Source organism: Marmota monax, unplaced genomic scaffold (genome assembly GCF_021218885.2).
Source record: "Marmota monax isolate L192 unplaced genomic scaffold, Marmota_monax_Labrador192_F-V1.1 WCK01_AAM20220418_F8-fsc00117, whole genome shotgun sequence".
NCBI lineage: Eukaryota > Metazoa > Chordata > Mammalia > Rodentia > Sciuridae > Marmota > Marmota monax.
Window position 1 is genome coordinate 62,071 of NW_026693023.1, and position 15,676 is coordinate 77,746.

The 15,676-nt window shown below is 42.6% G+C and overlaps 1 pseudogene; it reads left to right on the forward strand.

Moving 5' to 3' along the window:
• Positions 1 to 443: 443 nt before the first annotated feature.
• On the forward strand, positions 444 to 2,250 carry LOC124098468 (melanoma inhibitory activity protein 2-like; annotated as a pseudogene).
• The last annotated feature ends 13,426 nt before the right edge of the window (positions 2,251 to 15,676 follow it).

The following is a 15,676-nucleotide window of genomic DNA, read 5'->3' on the forward strand; positions in this document are numbered from 1 at the left end:
GATGAAACTAAACCAAGGGGTGGGTGGGATGCAAAGGAGCCCTCTCTGGCTCAATTGGGACAGATTTGAACCTGCACTGCTTTAGGATGCACAGCATAGTGAAGGGGCCCAGACTTCCCTGACAGGCACTTGAATGTGCTAGGCCCCTGAGAGCCTATGACTGTGGCTTCCCATGTCTATGCCCACAGCTACACCACCCTGCACCCCTGGAGCTTTTTCACAATGGTATGCTCTGTTGCCTGGTGCAGGTTTGAGTTCCTGAACAAAGACCCGAGTGTCCACAGCCTTTGGGCATGGATGGGCAGGCTGTGTCTGCAGTAGCTGATTGATCCATGGAATCTGCTGGGCCTCATAGGAATCATCTTGTGGACTCCCTGGATGTTCATAGCATCTCTCTTAGAGTTTTTTGATGTCTCCTTCACACTGCAAGCAGCCTTAGTGTGATGGAGGGGCTAAGGGTTGCCCCTCAGCTGTATTTGCAGTTGGTCCAGGAAGAAGTATACATGGCTTCAGCATCATTGTCTGCAGATATGAAACTGGGCCCTCATTCTTATGGATATCCTTGGGAGTTGGTGATACATGCAGCTGTTGGATTTTTTGCTGTTCTTCTGTTTATGTGGAGATGTTGTCAGTGTGTTAGAAGCAGGTGTTATGTGAGAAGAGAAAATAAGGTGGCTCTAAAACTTGCTGGACTAATTGAAGAAAAATGTCAACTACTTGAAAAAGTTAGACTTGTTCAAAAGGAGTATGAAGGCTTAGAGTCATCTTTAAAAGATGCCATTTTGGAGAAGAAGTCAATAGAAGCAGAAAATTTGGAAGCAATATATGAAAAGCTAGATAGGTCTTAATCTAAACTTGGGGATGAAATACTCTTTCTAGAAAAAGAGCTAAAAGAAGAGAAATCTAAACATTCTCTACAGGACAAATTGATGACAGATACATCAAGAAGGATTAAGTTCCTAGAAGATGAATCAAAACCCCTCAAGTTACTATTAGCCAAAGCTGAAACAACCTTGAGAATATTTCAAACGAATGCTGAAGGATTTAAGGAAGCAATAAAAGAGGTTTTCAAAGAAAATTCCCAACTTCAGGATAGTCAGAAACAACTTTTACAAGAAGCTGAAGTATGGAAAGAAAAAGGGAATGACTTTAATAAACAGAAAATAACATTGGTAGACTCTACAGTATATGCAAACAAGTTCTAAGAGAGAAAGAAAAACATGTTAGTCTCTTACCGAACACTTGGTGCAGATGAAAGATTGGGCTTCTGTTCTTGGAGAAGAACTAAAAAATAATGGTAACTTGGAATTCAAAATGAAGAGTGAATCAGAAATTGGTGCTCACTTAGATGATCAGCCAAAAGGAGCTTTGAAGGAACAGGGTTAAATGCCCCATTTAAAACCTTAGAAGGAGAAAGAAATAAAATGTTTACTTTCTTATCTGAAGTAGATGAAGTAAAGGAAGACCTTATAGAACATATTAAAAATCTTAAGACAGGGCAAGCGTCTTTTCAGTCAAAAATACACAATTGTAAAAGAGAGAATCAGAATCTTCAACAGAAATTTAATGTTAAGATTGAACTAAATCAAAGAATGTAATGAAACTCCAAAGAAAATTAATAGTAGAGGAAAATTACTAGGTAGAGTGAGAGGAAAAACTTTCCAAAGTGGATGAAAACATCAGCCATGTAACTGAACAGCTGGAGAACTATAGAAAGCAAGTCAAAGATCTTGAAGAAGAATTGGAGAGAACCATTCATTCTTATCAGGGGCAGATTATGTACTATGAGAAAAAAGCACATGATAATGAGCTTGCAGTTCAAAGTGCTAAAAGATACCTCAAGATTTAAGGAGATAAAATGTTCACAACAGACAAAAATTAACTGAAAATGTGGTTAAATTTAAACTTTTAGGAAAAAAATGATACGTATGCACTTGATGATTAAAATACAGCCTTTGCCAGAGAGCATTCCCCAAATGGTCCCCCAGTATTGGGAATTCAACTGAAATGAGAGGTCCTCTTTTGGAAAAGAAGAATCCACTCATATTCTCATCTTTGGTGCCAGTGGGAGGAGAAAGAGGCTCAAGAGGCCAAGAGAAACCTCTAGGATCTCAGTTTATCAATGAAAAGAGAAAATCAGGCTATGTTGAGTAAACTGATCCTCAGAGAGTGCCTAATAATACTGAGCCCCTGTCACCTCCATGGGAAAAGGCCTGTAGGATGAGGATCCCTTCACCAGGCCAAGCATAGTCTGATCCACATCTTCCTCTACAAAGGCATATATATATCAGGTCATTAGGTTAAGATGTGCTCATTCATGCCAGGATTGTTTGGTAGGAGTATGAGTAATTCTATGGGTTAAAATTATATTCCAATGAGCAGCAAATAGTGCAAAATCACAGGGTATATATGCAGGGGTGTTATCTGTTTTTAAATAAGCAGGCTTGTCCATAGTGGCAAAGCAGAGTAATAAATGGGAATTGTAAGTAGGTAAATATTTACATCAATCTGCAGTAGCCCAAATAAACCCAGACAGATATCAGTGGAAATATGAAGAAAGGAAAAAGAATTAAAAGGAGGAAAATGGGTTAATACCCATTTGCCTAAGTGCTTTAGAACGTTACTCCTTGTGGGTTTACAGATTCCCACATAGGGACCCAGAAGGGTGTACAATGAGAATAGTTATTGACAGTGGCCTGAGCTTTTGGGGAAGAAATGGAAAAATCTTCATTCATGAGCAGAAAATCCATGATTTTTTGATGAGAAAATCCATGAGCTTTACAGCATCTGACAATAAAAGATTAGGAACATTACAGCTGTGTCTTTGTGGATATTATTCTCTGTCAGAGGTCCAGGAATCTTGGTGTGGCCATGCATATGTGCAAGGAAGATGGGGCACTTGTGATGCTGTGAGTCTGAAGTGCTATAAAAAGAGATAGTAAATTGGAATACAGATGAGGGAATAACACAGCTACAGAAATATGAGGAACACGTTTAGATTTATATTCAGAATCTGTGGTAATGTTTAAAGTAGTAGAAAAAAATCTCAGTGCCATGATAATGGAAGTTAATTCAGCTTGCTGTGGAGAGATTTGAGGCAGGATCCTGTTGTTTCTTTAACAACTAAACAAAAAGGGAGAAAGTAGTTTGATGTCAGTAGTAATTTCTAATTTATTCATTTAAGAAATCATATTTATGGAGATTAAGCCAAATTATGTTAAATTTAATTTGCTTATTTTGATTGTAAATTACAATATCAGAAAAATATGATTAACAGTATTAATCATCTCTTCTCTGTAGAAGAAAAATTTAGAAGCAATGGACATTATGTTCCATTTTAAACTTTTTTTTTAGAAATAAAGACTTTATTTTCTGGCCATCTAGAATTTTTTAAAATTTATTTATATGCAGAAGTTTCTTACTCATTGGTGGCATACAAATTAAAACACAATATGTCACTATTGCTCACCCATATAAATCACTAAGATAACAAAATGCAGACTGCAATAAGTTTAATTGAGGATATCCATGTTACTAGTGGATTGAATTCATACAGTTGTTTTGGAAAGCATTGGTAATATATACTAAATTTCAAATATGTGTAACTGATGATCCAGAAATTTACGCTTAGGATATAAATAACAAGAATACTTACATGCAATTTACCCAAACACATCTACAACAGCAATCATAGGAGAATACTTCATCCTCCAAAGAGGAAGCAACCCAAATGCCCACAGGTGGTAAAATTCTTCAAGGCACCTCTTATTCATAGAAAAAAAAAACACACTAGGAGGCTATCAAAAGGCGATGAAGAGACTTGGGCTTCAGGCAGTGGGACATGTGATTCTCACAAACAATACTGAAAATAAAAGGTTACTTCTTTCACTATATAATTCCATATACATAAAATATTAAATGGACACAAAAAAATGCATTCCTATATTGCTAATAGGGTATGTTTAGAGGGTTATGACAGGAAGGGAAAATGGAATTAGAGGCTGCAGGCTCTGCTCTAGTTCTTTTTTGTTTGTTTCAGTTGTAGATGAAAGTAGAATGCAATTATGCAGTTTGGTATATCATACATAGATGGGATATTATTTCTTATTTTTGTGAGTGTACATGTTGCAGAATCATATTGGTCATGCAGTCACATATATACCTACAGTAAAAATGTCTGTTTAAATCAACTCTCTTTTCTATCCCCACATCCTCTCCCCTCCCCTTCCATCACTTTTCTCTACCTAATCTAAGGTAACTCTATTCTTCCTTACTGACCCCTGCCTTATTGTGAATTAGAATCTGCATATTAGTAAAAAAATAAGAGATGTTTGTTTTTTTGGGATTGCTTATTTTGCTTATCATGATATTCTCCAAATCCAACCATTTACAAGCAAATTCCATAATTTTACTCTTCTTCAAAACTGAGTATATATTCCACATTTTCTTATCCATTCATCTATTGGGAGACACCTAGTTTGGATCCATAGTCTAACTATTGTGAATTGAGGTGCTACAAACACTGATGTGACTGCATCACTACAGTATGTTGATTTTAAGTCTTTTGGGTATAAACCAAGGAGTGGGTCATATGGTGGTTCCATTCCTAATTTTCTGAGAAATCTCCATGATGCTTTCCATAGTGGTTGCACCAATTTTCAGTCCCACCAGCAGTGTATGAGTGTACATTTTTCACTGCATCCTCGCTAACATTTATTGTTGCCTGTATTCTTGATGATTGCCATTCGGACAGGAGTGAGATTAAATATTAGTTTTTATTTGCATTTCTCTAATTTCTAGAGATGTTGAACGCTTTTTCATATGTTGATCCATTGTATTTCTTCTTCTGTGAAGTATCTATTCAGTTCCTTAGCCTATTTATTGATTGGGTTATTTGGTATTTTGGGTGTTAAGGTTTTTTGAGTTCTATATATATCCTAGAGATTAATGTTCATCCTGCTCTAAGGAGTTCATTCTTTGAAGTTTGGAGAGCAGCACCTAGGAAGAAGAAATTGAGGGTAATCTTCTCGGGTATGTGCAACATTGGATGGCATGGCCCACTTTTAAGGGCTATGATATTTCTGGGCTGGAGAACTGCAGCTTGTGCAGACTCTACCTGCCAATGGAAGAAGTGAATTGTGTTTCATCTCAAAACTCCAGTTTCACTAGTGATTCTCCCCACACATCTGAAGGTAACCATGCCAGGTGATGGAAATGCTCATTGCTTGACTGGAAGTCACCTCATGGTGTTAACACACTTCTCAATATTATGTTGTACCCCTTGAATATACACCATTTTATGAATTATGTTTCAGTGAAGCTGAAAAAACAAACTTGCATATTTATATAGTGTAATGCCTCTAAATGCCAAGAAAATATTTACTGCTCCATATCTAGTGCCTGAGTAATTCTGAAACAGGGCTGTGGCCAGAGTCAAGGGCCACAATGTGGCCTGCCAGCCTTTCCAGTGTGGTGCAGGACCACATCTCTAGTGCAGGTGGTTTCCTAGAGGAGTACCTGGGATTCTCCAGGTCTCACTTAGCAGAAGCCAGGCTGTCAAATGATGCTGGTGGTGGGTCCTAGAAAGGTGGCAAGGGCATAGAGCCAGACCCACCTCTCCCTGTGCTCCCTGGTAACTGTACCTCAGAACCCCCAGTGGCTCTCCAAAAAGTCGCTGCCTTGGTGAGCAAAAGAGCTGGAACCCACATCCCTCTGAATTCACTGCATGCTCAGCACCTCTTGCACTCTTGGCTGGTTCCCTCAGGTCAGAAAACTCTGGACCTCTTGCTGGCTATGGCCTCCTGGGGTGGCTTCTCAATCTGGCTTCAAGGAGAAGCTGCACTCATTTGATTCCTACCTAGAGGCTCTGTGAAGCTTTCAAGTCTATTTTCTTCTTTGCTCTGGCTACTAGGAACCCCATTGACTAATATTTGATGGTTAGAGGGTCTCCAGCTACTCTTAATTATCATTAATTTTATTATTTTCCATTTTCTGAATTTCTGTCTTTATAATTTTATGTTACTGAATTATATATTTTTATGAAATGCCATGACTTCTCTTTTAGAACTAGGTTGAATAAAATTAAGAGGTAAGTCAGTTAATTTTTGTCACTCAAAGAGAAATCACTCTCTGTTCCTTTGAATGCTGTCTATTTGCCAAAGCTTACATTGAACTGAGGAGAAATGGGATTATGGTTGAAGGAAACACAGGACCTGAGCCACAGTGAATGACCTTCCAGCCCCAGAGGGCCCTGGTCCTCTGTGGACAAGGGTATGGGACCACTGGGCTGGTGGGTGGGGCAGGAGGGACCACTCCTCCACTTGGCTCCTTTGAGATCATCTGTTCCATCACACTGAATGAGTGCAATGAGGAACTAAGATTGTATTAGGGAAAGGAGCCCATTTTTTAGCAATCCAGATGTGTAAGTGGTTTTACAAGAGTTTGTCTCCAGGGTCTGTGTCAGGCCCTGGGTTCCATGGGCATTTTAGCCTGGCCTCTGGAGTGGGGCTGGGGTGAGTAGACAGAAAGGGGGCCTGACAGGGTGCTCTCCAGGGCCCCTGAGCAGCACCTGAGAAACATCAACCCTATGTTTGCCCTCCTGCTGCAGAGCCTTCAGGGAAACACTGTCATTCAAACGCACTTGAAATGCCTGCACCTGGCCTAATTTTCTATTTGCTATTTACTTGGGGAGTTCTTTGATCATCAAAGCTTGCAAGTAACTTCAAATGAAAGAAAAGAAAATGCAATTTTCTGGAATGGTGGCCGTGGATGATATCTGTACCTGGCCCCTCTATAAGGGTGAGCTATGCCCTTGACCCTTTTGCAAAGGCAGGTGGAGCCAGAGAAGCATTCTCCTTGAGTGAGATTACTGCCAGTTGCCTGGTTACCAGAGTGAGAACCATGAAGGGACAGGGCTCTGTGTGTCCCTGAAGGTGGGGTATTCCACTGTCACCATGATGCCATATGTGTGGAGCCACCAGCCAAGTCACTGGCACATGAAAGCTTTTGTCACTTCCAGTGAAGGCCTCCTCTCACCTCTTCACAGCCCATGTGTACAGGACAGTGGAGAAGAGTGGCAATGGATTAATACATAAACTTCATGAGCCTCTGCTGGGGAGCAGGCAGGCACTCACTGTGTGATCTGTGACACTTTACGAAAGCATTCTAAAGTACACATGTCTATTGTCCCCATTCTACAGATGAGAAGACCGAGGAGGAGATAGCATATAGCCCAGAGAGCAACCAGGAAACCATGCATGGATGTGTCTGCATTCGCAGTTGACCTGGCTGTGTGCAGCTAGTGACAGGACCTCCAGCAGCTCCACAAAAATGGTGGAATGAAGAATGCTTCAGTGGACTGACCCTGAAAAGGATGGCCTGTGCGACACAACAGCAGAGCCTGGTGAAGCTGGGATCCAGTCCATCATGCTCAACTTGACTGAGGGGTCCACGCAGACCAAGGGGCTGTGAAGCCTCTGTGCCCTCCTGTGCTCATTCCAGAGGGGAGGCAGGTAGCTGTGCCAAGGAGCTAGTGGAGTGAGAGCCTTTAATGGATCTTAAGCAGCCACATTGGGCCCAGGCTCACACAGGGACTCCAGGTGACCTTGGAACAGGTGGTTTCTGTAGCTTCCTTTCCTCATCTCCAAAAGTGGAAGACTTGAAATGGTAATTTCTAGGGTTCCTCTAGGTCTAAAAATTACCCCTCCACTCCAAGGAATGTGGACATTGGAAGTGACATGGTAATCCAGCATCAAGATTGTAGGCCATGGAGGAGGCTTGCCAGGGTTTGAATCCTGGCACTTTGGCCTCCTGTGCAAATCTCATTAAGTTAATCTGCATAAGCCTCTGATCTCATGTGTGTAAAAATAGAATGCTGCATATCCAACTGCCCTTGGGAGGATTAAGGAAACAGAGTGGGCGGGACATGCAGTTCCAGTCACACAGCCTTCCTCATGAGGCCATGAAGGTGGTTCACAGGGGAGATGTTTAGATGAGGAGGGCTGTAACTCATGGTTGGGCTAGTCTGTCTGGTGAATTAATAATTTAAAAGACCTACTGGGTGGTAACTTAGGTGGGTGTGGCTGGAAGAAATAGGTCACTATGCATGTGGCCTTGGATGATATCTGTCCCTGGCCTCATTTTTTTTTTTTTTTGGTGGTGCTGGGGATTGAACCTAGGGCCTTGTGCAAAAGGAGGCAGCACTTTACCATCTGAGCTATAGTCTCCAGCCCCCCCCCCCCTGTTTCCTTCCTGCCAGGAGTCCAGCAACTTTCCTCCGTGACACTCTTCTGCCATGATGTTCTCCCTCACCTCAGACCTGGAGCAGTGGAGTGGGCCAAACATGGACAGAGACTCAGAAACCAGAACTCAAAATAAACTTTTCCTCCTCTAAGTGCATCCTGTCAGGTATTTTGGTCATGGTGATGACATCTGACTAACAGAATAACTGTTATGGGCAAGGTGGGGTAAATGTTTTCTAGAGCTCACCATGGAGGATATACCGAAGATATCTCTCTGATAAAATACTCATGGATGCATTTTACCATGGGGCAGAACCAGGCACAGAGGCCTAGCAGTTTGAGGAGTGAGGATTTCTGTCCAGTGTGTGTAGGCGAGAAGGGAGAGTAGTCTGGTAGGCAGAGGGTGGCAGGAGAGCCAGGTGTTTGGGACAGGAGTTGAGTATGGAATGTCTGGGCTCTGATGAAACACCATGCCCGTGAGAGAAGCCCACAGGTATGGGGGTGCTGAAGGAGGAGAGCCACGAGTGGACAAACCCAGAAGGCCACCCTTTCCCAAGGCTTAAGGACATGCCTCAGGGGAGGCATGAAAGGAGTCACCCGGATGGCCAGGGTGGGCCATTTGGAGCCTGTGGAAGTATGCAGAGAGGATGGGGACACCTGTGTGAGCAGGGGGCCAGATGTTCAGGGTCCTGTAAATACTGCTGCACTGACATTGGGGTGTGGTGTCCTGTAAGGTCCTGGTTTCCCTTTCTGTGGACAGGAGCCTGGATGGGGGCTTGCCAGGTCATCTGGTAGTTCTTTTTTTTTTTTTTTTTTTTTTTTGAGACTCTTATGCATTTGCCCTGATCCCCACCAGCTACAGAGGCATGGTTGCCTTCTGTCTGCCCTCTGATAGAAGCCATCCTAATGGGCAGGAAGTTCTCTCTTGTGGGGCATATCTTTTATGGTTAATGACACAGGGCAACTTTTCTGATGCTATTTTTATGTTGGGCAAATGTTGTCTCCAGTTTCACCTTCTTTCTAGATCTTCTTGCCCTCCAGATCCACTTCCTCCTTCTTTACCTCAGTGGGACTCATTTCATTTTGCACCATAAAACTGATCCTTTTTTCCACCATTTCTCTGTGTTCCTTTACTTCTTTCTTTTGTTTTGAAAAATACAATATTCCAAGTGGTAATGAACACACTAATGGGTTCTAATTTGCTTTATGGGTATTTTAATTTAAAAATTAAAGCCTTCTAAGTAGACATATGCATCCATTATTAGCACACAAACAAAACATATTATTTACATTTTGATGGCTCATACTGTAAACACTAATCCATGGTTTACTTTTTCCCTCAGTGTCTGATTTTGCAACCCCTCTGTGCTGTGCTGTGCTGTGCTGTGCTGTACATGTGATGTGTAGTATGCCCCTGTGGCACTGTCCCGAGTCCACACTGCTGTCATTCTTCTCTGACTTGGGTAGCTTCCTCTGCCCTGTTTGGTTCATGCTTAGTGATAAGTATTACAACACAACATAGTGTAATTACATTAATATCGTTCTTCTTTCTCTTAGTCTGTAAACTCCTATGGGGCAGAAACACTATTTGAGTTTCCTCTGCATTCCAGCACTTGATGAGCTTCCACCCATGCAGTACACAGTCATATGAATTCTGGAGGTTTGGCCAGGCCATATGGCAGCCTCTCCAAGGACAGGATGCACCTGTCTAGGGAAGTGATTTTCCACTTAGGAGTGAATTTCCCCCAGAAGCTCATGTTCGGTTATAGAGAACTGTGCAGTGATGGAGGGGTCCTTGAGCTGCACTGTCCAGCTGGGGAATGTAACTGCAGATTGTGTAAATGTGGCTGATTTATGGAGAAACTGAATTTTAAGTTTTGTTAGTTTAATTAATTTAAATTTAAATGGTCATGTGTGGCTTGTGGCAGGATGTAAGAGCAGATGATGTCTGCTGATAGTGAAAAATAGTTTTTGTTGTTGTTGTTGTGTCCTTAAATGGTCATCCTTATACTTAGGAATGATAAGTAATTTAGCAAACATTTAGCAAGGAGCCAAAGCAGCCTACTGTGTGCTGGGTTTCTTTGCCTCCATGGCAAAGCTGGTGGCATCTCTTGATAGGACTGTGAAAGAGGCAAGACATCTCTGCAAGGCCCTTCAGCGAGTGCTCTTAGAAAATGGTAGTAGTCAATCTTCTCAACCCTTGGTCCTTAGTGTGTAGTGGGGAGGGGAGATGTGCATCTGACCCACAGCTCCTGCTCTTTGAGTTTGGAGAGGACAGAGTGGACTGTTGCAGTCAGGGCACCCCCATCCCAGCTGTGTTCCTGAGACACAATGTTGGGGTCATTGCTGGTTTTCTAGCTTGAGTACTGCTGCCCACTGTCTGAGAGTGCCAGATGTTTTAGCACCCTGAATGATGGTCTGAGCACCATGCTCCTTTTTGGCCTTTTTGAAAGGTTTCAGGACTTGTGCTCTGTGTCTGGCTCCTCGCTGGCTCCCTCTTTGATTCAGCAGATCACAGGAGCCACTTCCCAAAGTCCAGCTATGGTCTTGCTGTGTTGCTGCCCAGCTCCTCCAGGGTTCCTTCTTTCCTGGAGGTCAAAGCACACTTCCTTGGATGTGGGTGCATCCAGTCAGTCAGCATCTCCCTCTCCCTTACAGGGTCCTGCTCCCCTGTGTCCTTGCCGTTGGGGCCCAGCACATGTTCATCTCCCACACAGTGCTCTTGTTGGTTGCCCTTCCCATCCACAATGCCTCCATTCTCCCTTCCTGCCCTACCCAGGTGGCCATGTCTCCTGGCTCTCCTTCCTCCCAGAGCTGTGACCCCAGGGCTCAGGCAAGCACTAACTCCTTTTGGAGAAGGCCCAGCCTCCTCACTGCCCCTACACCTGTTTCTGCCTGAGTTTGCGTCTGGCTGTCTTGTAGAGTGTTTATGTCCAGGGATTTGCTTTCTAAACTTGAAGATTTGTTAAAACAAGTGAGGAAGTTAACAGCAGTTTCAGGATCTGGGTCCTTCTAGAGCAGGGTCCTTTCGTAATGAGAAGGACCCCTAGACACTCACAATGTGGCTGTTTCTCCAGGGAAGTCCTTTGTGTATGAAACCACAGAATGTATCTCTTCTTCACAAAATCGTAGGTCTCTGTGTAACAAGAACTTTTAAATATTTGCCAAGTGAGGATGCCCATTGTGGAGAGCACAGCCCCCACATGATTCCTGCAAGCTAACACTTGGAAAAATGGGCTGTTTCTTTTGTTGCTGATGAAAGACAGCATCAGCTCCTGCTTCACTGAGTGCATATGCTTGCAGCCCAAAGCAAAATTTAAAGTGAAATTTACCTTGTTGACTTCACTTTGAATTTGCTTCAGATTTAGGTGCAGTGTTGACACTTTTAAGAAAGCAACTTGCTTTTGTTCCCAATTTGAGCCGGGGACAGATTGCTGCTTAGCAGAACTGTCGTCAATGTCTTTACCAGATATCCTGATGGCATGACCCTGCACGAGGTACCACAGGGCTTATTAAGAAAGACGCACTGACACCCATCATAACACGAGACAGGGTTTGATAAGTCATCAATGTGTACAGGGAGTGCTGGTGATTTCTGTATTAAACTATAAAAACACCTGTTGAGTGCTGCTCTGTGACTAAAAATGGTAATGGAACAAAAGCTAAGAAGGGTCTGAAATGACTACAAGTGGAAATCTTAAAATACAGCTGTTTATGGTTTCTATTGTGGAAAATTAATTTAGCACATTATCAAGCTTGTGGGTGAGATGTGCAGTGGGGCCTTTGTTAGAGTTTCAGGGAAAAGGCCAGGAGGGGCATGGAGCTCTTGGGCAGCTAATGTTTTTATTCATGGTGAGATCTCCTTCCTCTGGTTTTCATTGCTGTTTTCACATCAAGGGAAGATGGGTGCTACTGCTTGACAGTAACAATGACATTCCCCTGGGGGTTTATAATTTAAGTTATGATGAGACAAAGAGAAGGGATGGGACTTCTGCAGGAGAATAAAGAGAATAGCATTCTTGTAGAAACCTGCAAATGGAAAGTAGCCAAGAGCAGAGAGGGCTGGCCCATGTACACTGTGGCTGCACAGCAAACCCTGGTGAAAGCTGTTTCTTCTGAGGCATGGTACCTGTAATGGGCCAAGAGGAGCAGCAGGGAAACTACCAGCAAACCTCAGAGTACTTGCACATTTGGTGATGTTACCATGCTTTTGTTCTATCTGAACATTTCTCCTTAACTGGGAAAGCCAGTAATGCAATGTTGTATCTGTCCCTTTAAACAGCCCTTGATAAACAAGCAACACTCAGTGAAAATGTTCTGGAAAATGTGAATGAGTCAAAGGAACTTGCTGTTCATCTGTACTTAGATAAGCATCAGATATTGAAAATCCAATATTGAGTGCATGGCTGTGTCCTCATTGTTACCAGTCATGCTGATGGAAGTTTTCATTTGTATTGTGTTTTTTAGGACTACAAGTATTTTGCCTAGATATTTGCTGTGGACCTCATAACTCTGGTGGGGTTTGGGGATGTTACTCTTATTTTAAACATGAGAAGACTAGGGTAGCAGAAGTTCTTGGGTTTTTACTGAGACCGTGGTGAGAGTCTTACAGTTGGGTGCTGTTTCTAGGTGCTAAAGATAAAGAATCTTTCCCCAGTCAGTGCATAAGAAAAGTCCAGCAAGGAAGATGGCAGGATGCAGATGGATGGCAAAACCTACACAGTGTTGTGCACCTTTCAGTCTCTTGAGTGACTATTCTGTTTCTCATCTTGGGGAAGTGAGTACGGATGATATCCTCTTTGGTTCTGGTGTACCAGCATCTTCTTGGCTGTTGTCCTAATTAAGCCCTCCTGGTGCTGCAGGCTTGGGAATAGCAGTCTCCCCCTTGTGCAAGCTGTTGGGAGCCCTCACCACTGGCCTGCATGGAGCCAGCCTGTTCTCAGGGCCAGCTGTTCTCCTTGCATGAAGCTTCCAGTCTGGAAGCTGTTAATGGAATGAGGTTACAGTCCTGTGCCTTTTTGTTTTTCTTAAGGAAGTTTTTCTGTTTGACATGGAAGGCAATACAGAATCAAAAATCTTCCTTCAGTTTGCAGACTGATCCCCAAATTTCTCATACCTTTTATTAAGAAGTGGGGCACATGTAGGTAAAGGATAAAACCATGTTTTGAGTTTTGTTTTTGTTTTGGATGTTATATAACTCACATGGCTTAAATAAAATGAATATTGTAATATTCTAAAAAGGTATCTTTCTTCATTTTTTATGTTACCAGGCTTTTGTGCTGTGTTTAAAAGTTAACCAGAATCACAGTGGATTTCTTTGTATGTGTTTCCTAAAATTCCTATCTACTGACAAAAGCAGACCAGATAATTTGATGCATTTTTTTTTAAATAAAAAGAGGCCTTGGAGCAGGAAGCAGAGGCAGATTCCTTTTCTCCTTTTTCAGGCTTTTAGGTGTCATAGGAAGCATTGCAGAGGTCCATGATGGGTGCCACTGGCAATTTTGTGTGAAGATTCTTGTGGGATTTAATTTTCTTGGATACCTGCTACAAATTTATTTCAAATTTAAGCTGATTCATGTGCAATGCTCCTAATTCCATTAAATTTGTGGCTGTCTCACACTGGCTAGAGGAATGGCATCACTTAGGGTTCCTCCCAACTGCATTTTTTAACTTTGCTTATCCCAGCCTAAGATCATTTTCATCTCATTGATCAGAGCAAGAACAACAATTGAAAAAAAAAAAAAAGCAGAGGGAGAGAGCTCCAGTGAGAGAGCATATTTCCTGCCTCCATGCTAGAGGTATAAGGAGTAGCCCAACAACTCACTCAGCTCTACTGAGCCATAATGTCTGCCCTGCTCCACACAAGACTCCTGCAGCTCCCAACACAGTCCTCACCTGGCAGGGTTCAGGTACAGGAAGAACCGTGTCACTCTTTGAGACTATGCTTTTCTGTAGTTCACAGAAACTGTGGTGCTTTAAAAATATCCCTTTATCCCAGACAAAGGAGCCCCAAGGTGTCACTCAGGACTTGTTCTACAGAAACCCTGTAGGCTAGGTGAGAGCAGGAGGATAAGTTCAATGTGCTAAAAGGAACAAAGGAAAAACTCACCAACCAAGAGTTCTTTGTCCAGAAAAACTGTCCTTCAGAAATGAGGAGGAAGTAGGTGATGACTCTCCCAAAGAAAAGCCATGTTCCCTACAATGAAGTCTATCCTTGGAACTGCTGAAGGGAATGAAGTGGAAGCAGACAAACAAAATTACTAATTAGCAACATAAAATATATAAAAGCACAGACAGCAATACTATAAGTAATACTGAGTCAATATTTCTCTCCAGTATGTGGAGAGAGAAAAAAATATTTAAGACAACTATAGATCAAACTGATTGTCAAGATACATAGTACAAAGTGATGGAAATGTTGACATCAAAAGCATAAAATGTGTGTTTTAAGTAGCTATTCAAAGCACAGAGTTGTATATGATTGAGATTAAGTTGTTATCTGCATAAAATTGTCTAAGATTTTTATATAAGCTGTGGTAACCACAAAGCAAAAATCAACCTCAAAGCACAGAACACAAGTAGCATACCAGGTGCTGAGGTTTGAGTATGTCCCCAAGGGATCACATGTCATTTTCATGAGAGCATCAGTCTAGGGTCTCTGCTTACACATTGTCTTAGTCCCCTGACACTCACAACTATTCCCAGGCAGGAAGGGAAGTTGAGCAGGCAGTACTGCTCAGGGTGCACCCAGGGCTCTATGGTCTGCTAGGGCTGGAGTTCTGGACCCAGCAGTCACGGGTTTTGTGATTACCTTGGGCAAGTCACTTAAGCTCATGAAACCCCTGAACAACAACAGGATGTACTTTTTAGGATTACCGGGGAGGGTTATACAGAACAATGTGGGAAGCACTTGACCCTCACTCAGGATGGCTCTGCTCCCTCACATCCCTGTGAGCACTGAGTTGCTGTAGGGGAATCAGCACGCAGCCAGGATCAGGTTGCCAAAAAGTCAGTAGTCAACTGCATAATACTTATCCTTACCTGTACTGCTACTTTACTGTTCTGTAAAGTCACCTGGAAACCTGAGCTGGGGAATGTTGGGGTGCTGATCCTACTAGCAGCAGGGGCAGGTGCCTTCCAGCCTCTGGTTGCACTTGTTTGCAGCCACCCACCAATACATCATCTTGTGGCATGTGTGCTTCTGTTTGAGACATCTTAATTGATACACAATGCTAATTGGTTAGCATGAAACAGGGCCAGCAGCACCACAGCTTGTGTTGGAAGGGAGATTCTTTGATTTGTGTGTTCTCTGTGAGGCAATCTCAGTCTTCCTTTCTCAAGAGCACAAGAGCACTTCAGCATGATGTATGGTGGGTGTTTTAAACAGAGCCCTGGGCAGGTGGAGAAGAAAAAAAAAAAAACACTTGTTTATAGTG